Here is an 11,469-nt window from a genome sequence, read left to right as displayed (position 1 = left end):
TCTCCCTTACTTGAACAGCATCTGGTAGGATTAGATCTCATCCGGTTGCCAGGAATTAGATGCTAGTGCTCTTCTGCTACTCGCTGTAGAAAGGCTTGCAAAGCAGCTACAAGTCATAAAGCACCTCCCTCCTCTTCCCAGGGCAGTAAGTGGTCAACTCCAGGGACTCTCTACTAGCAATTTCTTTATCGTGTTATCTGGATAATAAACCAATTGCTTACACAGCTTTTACTGACAAGATCCAACTATGGGATTTGCAGTGGCAGGACAAAGTTGCTGTTTACTTTCAAATTGCCGAGGCCAGCATAAGCCAGAACACCAACCACAGTAAATATATCACACAAGGGAAGGGCATGGCGGAGGAGAGAAAACAATTTTCTGGAGTTCTAACCCTCAACGCAAGCAAGACTTGCCAGTGACCGACCCTACTACAATATTTGCAAATGGATGTTTCATCACACAAGCTTCAGAACAGGGGCTAGTGTTAATGTTTAGTGAATCGCATCCTCTATGTTCAACAGGGCAGAAGAAAACATGACAAATACATGATTTGCTTATGTGGATCCATTGCTCTCTGATACATCAGTTCCTGTAGAGTCCAGAATACGACACTTTGAAGAAAGGAAGAATACCCGATTAGACCTTCCAGACAAGAAAGCAATGCTTCACAAGAGAACTTTTCTCTGGCTCTTACAAAAACAGCTAAGCCAAGTTGCACATGATATAATTATCCACATTTTGATTACCTTTTGTGTCTTAATTACAATTACAGTATGCTTGGCATACTGTCATTCAACAACTTACAATCACAGTCTATGAGTACATTATTTCATTCATTAAGTTATAAAAGCAGCCAAAGAAAGCTTGCAACACAGATGGTTGGTTTCTGTCCAGCTACAGTCCTCTAAGTCCACAGAGCTGACAGGTGGGGCAGACCTCTTTGCTCATTTTAAATGAATTGCTCTTCAATTAGGCTGCACTGCGTCTTTCTGGCACATTTCTAGGGAAGCTGAGAAACTGCAAGTATTAGACTGACGGGGTAGATACCACTCCAAATTTTTTTTGGCTTCGGGGAATAGGAAGAGATAGAAAGTTACTGTTCAATCTTAACATGCTGTGTCTTCAGAACAAACTTAATTCCAAAAGAAAAACGAAAGTAGTCTGCAAGTAGAGGGTCATAGCAAGCGCCCTTCACTGTAGTTTTTACATCTTATGTTCAGCTTGTCCCAAGCAAGGCTCAGCTCTGACCAGGGCTCTTCCAGTGTCAGGGCATTCCTAACAATCCTCGCTAGCACTGGCTGCCTGGTAGCTAGTAATACAGTTGATCTCTTGCAGCAGGGCTGAGGATAGCAATTGATTTGGGCTAAATCTCTTCTCTGCCATTGATCTGCACAAATCTTACAGGAACACTAAGGATATCTGAGCTGTCTTCCCTATATAATGTGCAAAATCATGTAATCCTATTAAGGAAGATTAACAGACAGGAAATTGAGGGGATAGTTAAAAAAAACAATTACCAGAAATGACTTTCCCCTAGTTATACGCAAAATAGCGTTGTAGAAATCACCATTTATATCGCTAAAAGAAACATGTTCCTCCCCAAACACCTGACTGGCAGGTATGCTCAGATGAGCTTTCCCCCTGGAATCACGTCCATTTATCCATCTTCTAATTATTGTTGGTTTGTTGTGACGAAAAAAAAGTAATGGAAAGAAATTCAATCAATGCCACTGCCATACAAAAAGCATCATAAAATGAGTTTGAGCCAGAAAGATTGTATTTTGAGGGTAAAATGAAGCAGAAGCATGGTACCTGGCTGCATTTTCCCTACAAAGTAGATATAAACCTCTTACCTAGAATCTCAGCAATGTAGATGCTAGATAATCGAGAAGGACATAGGACCACAATTTTGCAGCATATTCAGATCCAGTTGGTGGTACTATATAAGTTTCACATCTCAGTGAGCAACCTCAGCTAATACTTGATGCATAACCTAGCGAGAAAAATTGCCCATGTTTTCTGTCATAGCTTTTAACTCCTCTCTTCTTTCTTCCTCCCAGAAATTGGTCAATGCGTAGTTTTCTTTCCCTCTTTTTGCATCATTCAGCCAGGTAAAAGAAGGAAAGTCCAGCATAAAGTCTGCTATTTATAATGAGGCAATACAGTAAGGGACAGATGAGACTGGAAGGTCACAAGGCTGCACCAGCCCACGGCTACTACACAAGCCTATATCAAGTCTATATGACATATCAAGCATATAGCTGATACAACTGCCTGAGGGCTACAAGTATCTAAGCTAATCTATACGTGAGTAATTCAGAAGGCAAGAAGCCAATTAAACAATTCATAACTAGACATTATTTGTTGACAAACATCTTTTAAAAGAGGTGGGAAACCCAGAACAATGGTCAATAAACAAACTGTCACCTCCAGATAGTTCATCCACCTCCCGTAACGCTGGGCAGGATATGTGCTGCCATGAATGTGTATAGCTCTTCTCCTCACTCCGCCCATTTCTTTTTCTTGTGGTCTTTGCACCAGATGGCCACTGTCATTAGTTTATATTTGATTAATTTCCATTGCTAGACTGGAGTTACATTTCAGGGGACCAGTAGGCACTTATCAGCAACCCAGCTGCTATGTGAAACAGCACTCTCTCAGGCTATGCTAATGTGGAACTAATTTGAGAAAGGATTTACATTTATATAAGTCTAAAACTCTTTCTTTTCTGAGGGATGGAGTTTTACAACAAGCTCAGTGACGTGCTTCTGATGTTGCCATTTATATTTACAATAATTCTTGATGGGAGTATCCAATTTTGGATGGAGGGGTCATTTAGTTTTATATTGCACTTCAGAAATGGCTGTTTCATCCACTCCTTGTCCATCTTTAAACATCATGGACCACTTCCCATTTTCCTCCCAGGAGACGTTTTCACAATAGAAAAGGCTCTGTAAAAAGAAATCACAGAACTATTCCATTCTTTGCCCTAAACTGTGTTCAGTTACAGTATAAAGTCACTTTCTCGTCAAACATACGGCCTACCATCATTGCTGTACCGACTGGGCTGTAAACTCCAATAGACTCATAGATTTTTGAGATGCTTTGTCAGAATAGAGAGCGCCTCGTAAATAGGGAAATTCAACAAATGTTTCTTATTAAGTAGTTAAAAATACAAAATTTTCCTGCAGTTATGGGTCTGTTCACAGGCTATAAGTTTTTGTGATTGTTTATAGACTTACAATAATGGTAGTTCATGCTAAAAGTTTCCATGGAGACACAAATCAGCTTTAATTAAAAGATGATATGAAAAATCACTTGCTGAGATATGAGTTCATTAATAAAATAATGATAAATCACATGGTGTATTTAACTTGAGAGCAAGTGCTTTATCACATTTAATTCTATTTATTTTCATAAGGTATGTTTACACTTACAGCATTTTAAGTACACCTCTGTTAAAAATGTTTAAGGAAACAGAAGCCTCAGCTTGTGATTTAGTAGTGCCATTCAGACAATAGGGGGTGATATAAAGAACTTTTTCTAGCACTGAGGAAGCACATCTAAAATAAAGTACCGGATTTTAAAGCACTACCATTTTAGCAACAGCACAGAAACTATATAAAACAACCGTCTTCCATTTAAATAAACTGCACTCCAAGTAGTCACCAGTCAACAATACACCAAAAAGTGGCTTTTTGATTTTTCCTGTTGCCGCTTTGTGGTTACCTCTATTTTGCTCAATGTAGGTATGCCGGGGCAACCCCTAGCTGTCAGAGCAGCTCCTGCAGACTGGCTGGGTTCTTTGCAGGAGCATTAGGCACCAATGTGCGGCACTACTGGGGCTGTTAGACAATTCTCCTTGCAGTGAACTTCTTTTCACCGTTGCGAATGTCCATGGTAACATGTACGCAGCAGCCCACCTGATGTTTTTAAGATACAACAGGGAGCAGACGTGTTGCATGGTTGAAAATACAGAGCTTTCTAGGGTAGCATTGGAGGGCAGGAGGAGCCACATCTAGCGCAGTTTTGTCACTACTATCCACAGAAATCCCAGAATGAACCGGACCTTCACTCCAGAAGGAACTAATTGGTTCACCCCTGTAAAGGGCCTGGGAATTAACCAACATGAGCAACCGCAGACCCAGGAAAGAAGTAGGGAGCCAAGTTAGTTACAGTGTAGATATGTCCTAGATTACTACAGCAGTGTAGTATGTTTTCAAAAGAAATAAATGAGTTCAAGAGGGACTGAGTAGCCTGCTGTCACTGCAAGGATTCTTTTTTCCTAAAAGATGGAGAATATCTACTTTCTGTAAGTCAATTCCCCAGGAGAACTGGAATGACAGATCCTAGATACCTGTCATCCATATTTTTCACATTAAATGCAACTTTTTTGTAGATCATTCTGTTCCGAGACCCATACCCCAGAAATATTCATGAGAAAGTATGCAGTCAAATTCATGTGGATAAATAAACCTTCACGTGTTTGGGAGCCTTGTTTTTGTGTTTGACTTCTATTGCCATAGCAATTTGCAGTGGGAAGGTTGGTACTGCAAAAAATTGGTTCAATAGGGGAACTGAAACAGGAAGGAGTATTAAAAAGCAGCAGTGCTGGCATCTTGATTTCTGGACATACCAGCACTCCATATCAGAGCAATACCAACTAGAAATATGAGTTAGTAAACCTCAAGGGTTAAATCAAAGCTGTTAATTTCTGCTCATTTTTTTGCCTTTCCCCACAGAGAGCTCTGTGTTCCTCAGTTCTTCCCATTATCCCGAGCCAGGCACTGAATAGAGCTAACGTTCTCTTGTTTTCACAGTCTTTTTTAAAGCGTAGAAGCCATTAGGCCTACTATTTGGTAGTAACAGCCAAAAAAAGATCCAAATTAGAGAATAGTAAGAAGAGAAAAAACCAACCACCATACAGTTCTCTTGCGCAGGAGGCTGCCATTTTGAATTCACTAGCAACACAGAAATAAAACATATGGTATCAACAGATACAGTAGACCTTTGCACCTCTGCGTGCCTTGTCACTGTGAGTTGCACTAATCTTGCAACATAAAGACAACCTCTTCTTTGAGTAACATAGGAAACTGTTTGTTCTGCATCAGCCTTACATTCTTCCTTTAACCTTCAATGGAATATAGTTTAACTATGCAGTCTGACCAAAGTTTGCTAAGTAAATTAAAAATAACGTGGGTCCCAAGAAGCAATTTCTTTGAATTTTACTCCTCCTAAGGTGGACACTAAGCACCACATGCTCAGCTGGGACGCGCACCTGGTCATTAAGTCCAAGATAGTTTTCTAGACTCCCACATTAGTAAACGAAGAGATGTGCGCCTCCAGAAGGTGACTATCTTTTAGACACTTCTCTGAAACTGATGGGACAAATCACCCCCAAGATGCTGCCTTCCTCATCCCCTGGCAAAGCAGCCTAGCTTAGCCATCTAGAAGTGTGGTACATAGCTCAAAATCAGGTGAGCCCCATCACTAGAAGAAATCCATCCAGTTCCTTATGTTATTTGATGTACTGTGGGGTCCTCAGTCCATCAGACAAACTTTGTAGAGAGACTGTAGCTCTTGCATAGTTGCTGCCTGATCTTGCCTTCAGAGCAGAAGCTCCTGGCTGTAGAAGCTCTGTCTTATTTTGCAGGACGGGGAGATTTAATGGATGTGCAGAGGAGTCCTTCTCTCAGCATCTCCACAACTGTGACATATGAAAAAGTACCTATTAAGTTGTGTAAATACAGAAACTTTACAAGAGCATTGACTCAAGGCTAAAGCTACCTGGCTTTTGGAATCCACTGATGTGCTGAAAGCAGTACTGAAAATATGCCACAGTATGCAGCCCTGAAGAGCAGTGACCAGAAAGTACTTCTGCTAGGAAGCACATCCCTTTTTCTTGTTGCCATGTCCAAGCCTTTCTTTGGGTTAGCTCAAGATAGTAAGATATTTAGCTGCACACTATTCTGCCTCAGCATCAATGCAAGGGGGTGAAATTCCACATGTAGGGAAACATCTAACTGCAGCATCAGGTTTCCTGCGAAGGGATGCATCGATCAAAAAGCTGCTCTTTGATTTAAAACTGCTGTTATGACACTGTAAGGTTAGGAGGGGAGTCAGGAAAACACTGAGCAGAGAATGTGACAATGGCAGAGACAAACTTCTCAAAATCCTGTAATTTTATTATTTTATTATGGGCTCTCCTTCCACGGCAACTCAGCGCTCTAAACGTTCAGAAATGCTGCCAGTCAACATAAGAGACAGGAGAATATCTTGTACTAGCTACAGAAGATCAAATGTATCCCAGTAGAGTTGTTTTGAATGACTGGAGGTGGGGGGGGGGGGAAGAGTCTGATTTAAATTGAACTCAGCTTGCTAACTGGCATGAATGATTCACCAAGGTCTTTAAATCATTTTTCTGGATCCTCTCATGTATTTCTCACTAATCACTCTTCTCTTCCCTCATTTCCCACTGAATCAAGGGGGTTTATGCTTCATGCATCTCCAGTTCCTCTGTGCTGCTTCCCAGGTGTTGGCTTGGCCAGATCCTAAACTGACTCTTCCTCAGTAACTGGCTGGACTTTAGATGGTGCATTTCTCAGCTGTTATTCACATGCATTCAGCAAGACTTTCCTTTTCAAAGCATGATTTAGATCAAGTAATTTTTGTTTTCAGTGGTGCTGCATCATAAAATTAGGCAATTACTCTTGTAAACCTGTCAAGGCTCTAGGCAATTATCTGATTTAGAACATTTAAAATAAAAGGAAAATTCCACTTTCTCTTATGTGGTGTTTAGATGAATTAACCCAAGGGATATAGACATCCAGATAAAATCTGTTTTATTAGGTAAAGTCTGACTATAGTTGGGTCAACGTTCAAAAATATCCATGAACATATGGATCTTAAAATGAGCTTTACTTTGACTACATTCATATTCCTTTTGTGTTCTAAGTGCACCAATTAAGAAAGTTTATTGGCAGAGATATTTGATAAAAGAGGGAATTTTCAGCCATTACTGCAGCAACTTTACAGAAAAAATTGTCATCATCATTAGTGTTTTCAATGGAAAAATGACTCAGTGTTACAGTAATGCAGTCAGAACGCTACTGAAACATAACAAGTCCATATAGAGCTTGAAATCTTTCACAAACGTTAGCAGGGGAAACAACTCCCATTAAAAGAATACAACTAAAAAAAAGATCCACCAAATCCATTGAAGTCCATCGAGCTGCTCTACAGGCAGCGACAGGGAAGAAGTAGGGAAGAGGAACGCAGTAAGCTACTGATGCTGCAATTATCTGGCAGCTGCAACCCAGCAAGATCAAAACCCCAAACTTGTTAGCCCTGAAAGTCCTGGTTGTGAGAAGCACTATTTCCTAAAGCTTTTATGACTACAGCAGTAGCAACAATACAGTCCTCAACTGAGAATTACTGATGTACAAGGAGAGACTGAGGGTACTGTTTGTTCAGCTTGGAGAAAAGAAAACTAAGGGTGAGGAGAGAATCAAATTACTGCCCTTCAGCTATCTGATGGAAGGGTATATGCAATATGAAGTCAGACTTTTCTCCGAGGCACACACTGAAAGGATACGAGGCAAAGGATATGAGTTGCAGCATGGGAAATTTCAAGAGGACATGAAGGAAAAGCTTTTCTTAATGTGAGATAGGTGCAGCACTGGGACAGGTACCGAGAATGGAAGCTGTGTCCTTGGGGATTTTCAGCGTTTACCTGGGTAAGACTTCAAGCAACTCAATCTGACTTTGAAGCGAAGCCTGCTTTGGACTCGAGGCCTTCGGAAATCTCCTCCAACCTTAGTTAGTCTACAGTTCTAACAAGGTGAGCCGAGTAGATGCAAGGCTGATTCACGCAAGATCAGTTCAGTCTGTCAACCTGAAGGCACACGAACAGCGCCTCTTTAGTGCTGGGATCACAGAACCTCCCTTTGGCAGAACGCGGTTACACATGAGGTGAAGTTACTGCTGAAACGGAACTGACCGCAAATCTAGGAAGAAAAAGGGTAGAGTAGTTCTGCAGTGATGTTTTAGGCTAAATGGCAGCGTCTTCCTAAATTACCAGAAATCAGGAAGAATGACTAAAAGCTTTAAAACAAATCATGCAATCCTCCCACACACACAACATTCTTCTCGCCATTCGCCCCTATGATGTTACCTTACTCAGTGTGGACACCACTTAGGTTCAAATCGTGCTCCAAATACAGCATCTGACCACACCAAGAGGCATCTTCGACAGCGGGGTCTGCTGTTGCAGGCGTCCTCTCTCAATCTATCATGGAAGCACCGCTTCTCGCTCTACACTAGCATCCACACATACTCCACTATGACCACATTTTTCACAAAGCAGATGTACTGTTTCCCAGCCAGATTTACTTGAAAGTTCCTATATCTCCCTCCATCTGCTCCCCAAGCCTACGCAGGCAACAAACTGTGCAACCTTGTAATGATGATCTTGGCTCTATGCCTCCACAACAATAACAACACCCCCCCCCCCAACCCCAAAACCCAGTCCTCCACTTTAGCTGGTTTCTAACTTCTATAATTAGCTTCTCCAAAAAACACATGAACATAAGACTGTCTATATTTTTGATAAAGTCGGAGCGGTTATCCTAAAGAGAGCACAGGAACGTTTCAAAGAAATGAATGTTTCAGAGCTACCTTATGGACGTTTGTAATTTATAACAAGCTTCAAATATAGAAGACATGCCTTTAGTAAAAATGGAAACTGAACGATAAATGCGTGCTAGGGTTGTCGGAAAGGCAGAATATAATTTCCATTGGAATTTTACCTTTCCCTTCTTTCAGTCAAAATTTTAATATTTCTCCAAAACAGCAAAGTCTAATACCTTTGGAGGGTTGGACAGACCTCAAGGATTTCATTCAAATTAGATGAACATGTGAAGTAGGAACAGCCCTGAGGCACAAAACATTTTAAATCTAAATTTCAAATACCTCAGAATTTTGAAAGAGATTCAAGGTTCAGGGACTGACTGCTACAAGAGTGAGAAACAGAACTGACATGAGAATCAACAGAGAAGTTTGACATAATAAACACTCTTAGCATCTATAAATTTTAACTGCAGGTTAACTGTGAATCACAGACTGAAGGGGGAAAGTTTTGGCCTTACTTTTCCTAAAGAATCTCAATTTAAAATTATTTTTACCACCCCCACATTCTCCTGAATTTCACTGAGCCTAATTTCAACTGAATGCTCTTGTTTTAATCAATTATTTACCAAACCACTTTACCAAACTCATGCCACTTCTAGGAAGGTTTTTGCTAAACAACCCCGTAACACAAACAAAACCTCCCCACACGTCTGGATGAACGCTGGGGGAAGTCAAAGCTTTAACAAATAGATGTTATTGTCAAACTACGTACCGGTAATGAGAGTTGTTCAACAAAGGATGAGCATCCTACGAGGAAACTGAAAGCCCAGAAAAACAGAGCAATCAAAAGAAATGACATTCAAAAATAGGTTAGCAACAACTGTAACCTTATAGCCTCTCACCCATGCTGGAGTAAATAGATAATTGCTCATGCATAAACATAAGAATGGCTTAGGTGTTAATAAATAAAGGATTAAAATCTGAGAACATCCACAAACAATAGGACAAAATGAAAAGCCTATAAAATCCTCGTAGTAAGTACCCTGTATCATGCTCTGACCTGTTACAGTAACAGCCCAGTTCTATGAAGCCTCTATGATTGAAAGCTAAGGAACCACCAGGCCTTCTCCTTCACTCTGATTTTAAAAAGATGGAGTAAGCCGTTGGTAAAATCCAAACTAAACATGTCTTCTTAAGGCTCACTTGAGTGGCACCGACTGCATGATGCAGCCTGATGCACGTGAGATGGAGAACTTACCTATTCCCCTAATTTCCATTCCTTATTTCTTCCCTAATTTCATCACTGTCAGAACTATTGCTATAAAAGAAAGAATCCAACCAGGTCTGAGAAGGCCACATCTGCCCACTTCAGTTAACATGCTCTTCTTAGCATATGCACATACGCCTGAACGTAAGCAAATGCCTGATCTATGCCCAATTTCAGTCTTATTCTTTACTCAAAACATTAATCATTTGCAATTTTTGTGTGGTTTCTGCAGACCCCAGTGAACTTAATTTTGATGTAACCAGTGTAGAAAACCCAAACAAGTGTGCACACTGCTTCACGGGAACTGATTAGTATCACAGTGTAACAAATACAACTATGCTTGAATTCCTACAGGAGCTTGGGATGGCCAGATCCTTCTACATTTGCTCTCAGCAAATACCCCAGCGTTCCTTTTTTAGCAGAAATACTCATAAGAAATCAGTTTCAGGATCTCATGGGTGCATATTTGGGACTTCAAAGACTATATCTGTACACACACAAGTATGTTATTCATGCCAGAACTGCTCATCCAATCAAGGAACGGAAATACTACCACTGTTTGTGGTTCATTTACCCAAATGCTCCTGAATACCACAACGGAAATTTAGAATAGTTGGGACCACTATGACAGTGAAAACATTCAAAAAATGCATGATAAACATTCTAGCATTACACTAAAAACCCTGTGCTGCTCGCAGAGGGGAAAAAAAAAAAAAAAGAAAAAGAAATGCAAAAGAAAAGCTTATGTCAAAAGACTTCCAAAACACCTGGAACGGTCACTGGCAGGAAGAAAAAACTTTTGGATAAGAAGTGGATGAGGATCTGTAAAAATGGTGATGAAAGTCAGAATTTTATTAAATCATTGTCGAGAATATTATTTAAGTCTTCTATTAAACTACACTTCAACTTCACTTAGCCAAAAAAATATTCCTGCAATATGCAGTAAAAGGCATTATTTTGTTTAAAGTTTCTTTGTCATTTACTGTTAGCAGAACATGAGGAGGACCAGCCTTCAGAATAAGCTTCAGGAAGAAAACAAATCATGGATCATGAGCTCACTCTAGTGTTTTAAAGTAATACTACAGTGAAGCACTAAAAAAATCTTTCCTATCAGAAAATACTTAGGATTTTTCTAAGTAATTTTAGGTTCTTATATTAAAGCAACAACTTCCTTGCTGAAACTCGGATTTCTTGTGTTAGTATTCAGGAATTGTTTACTCATTTGGATGCCCCATTTTCTAATGAACTAAACATAATCAAGCGCTTCTTAGAGATGTGAGTTTTAAAGCTCTCTCACTAACTAAGGTCAAAGCAATGAACTACTGTTTCTTTTATAGAGCATAAGCTTTTCAGTATTTAGCACGGAGAATCCATAACCACTTGCTACAGTTAGGATCCCTCTCTACAGCTTCATAAGATGTGAAGCAGAAGGAAGGAGAGGAAAAGAAAGCAATAGCTAAAAATTTGAAGCACTCCATGTGGGATTTATAAGAAATTCCCACTTCATTCATGACCTGGTTTTCTAGAAACTGACTCATTTACATAAGTACAGCCTGGATGCGGCTACATATTGT

At 40.1% G+C, this 11,469-nt stretch overlaps 1 long non-coding RNA gene across 4 annotated transcripts in view; it reads right to left on the bottom strand.

The window, feature by feature from the left end:
* Positions 1-555: 555 nt before the first annotated feature.
* The window catches only part of LOC104140436 (uncharacterized), a 32,718-nt gene continuing 21,804 nt past the window's right edge, over positions 556-11,469 (bottom strand). For 2 of the 4 annotated variants that reach the window (XR_693303.2, XR_693305.2), the window contains exons 5-7: positions 9,401-9,446; positions 7,733-8,006; positions 557-5,707 (exon numbers count right to left, since the gene is read on the bottom strand). This is a non-coding gene — a long non-coding RNA (uncharacterized lncRNA). Of the gene's footprint in view, positions 5,708-7,732; positions 8,007-9,400; positions 9,447-11,469 lie in introns of all 4 variants that reach the window. The other 2 variants (XR_693302.2, XR_011139497.1) reach the window with 2 other exon arrangements.

The sequence above is a fragment of the Struthio camelus genome, chromosome 2, assembly GCF_040807025.1.
Source record: "Struthio camelus isolate bStrCam1 chromosome 2, bStrCam1.hap1, whole genome shotgun sequence".
Lineage (NCBI taxonomy): Eukaryota > Metazoa > Chordata > Aves > Struthioniformes > Struthionidae > Struthio > Struthio camelus.
This window is presented reverse-complemented; position numbering and strand designations above follow the sequence as displayed.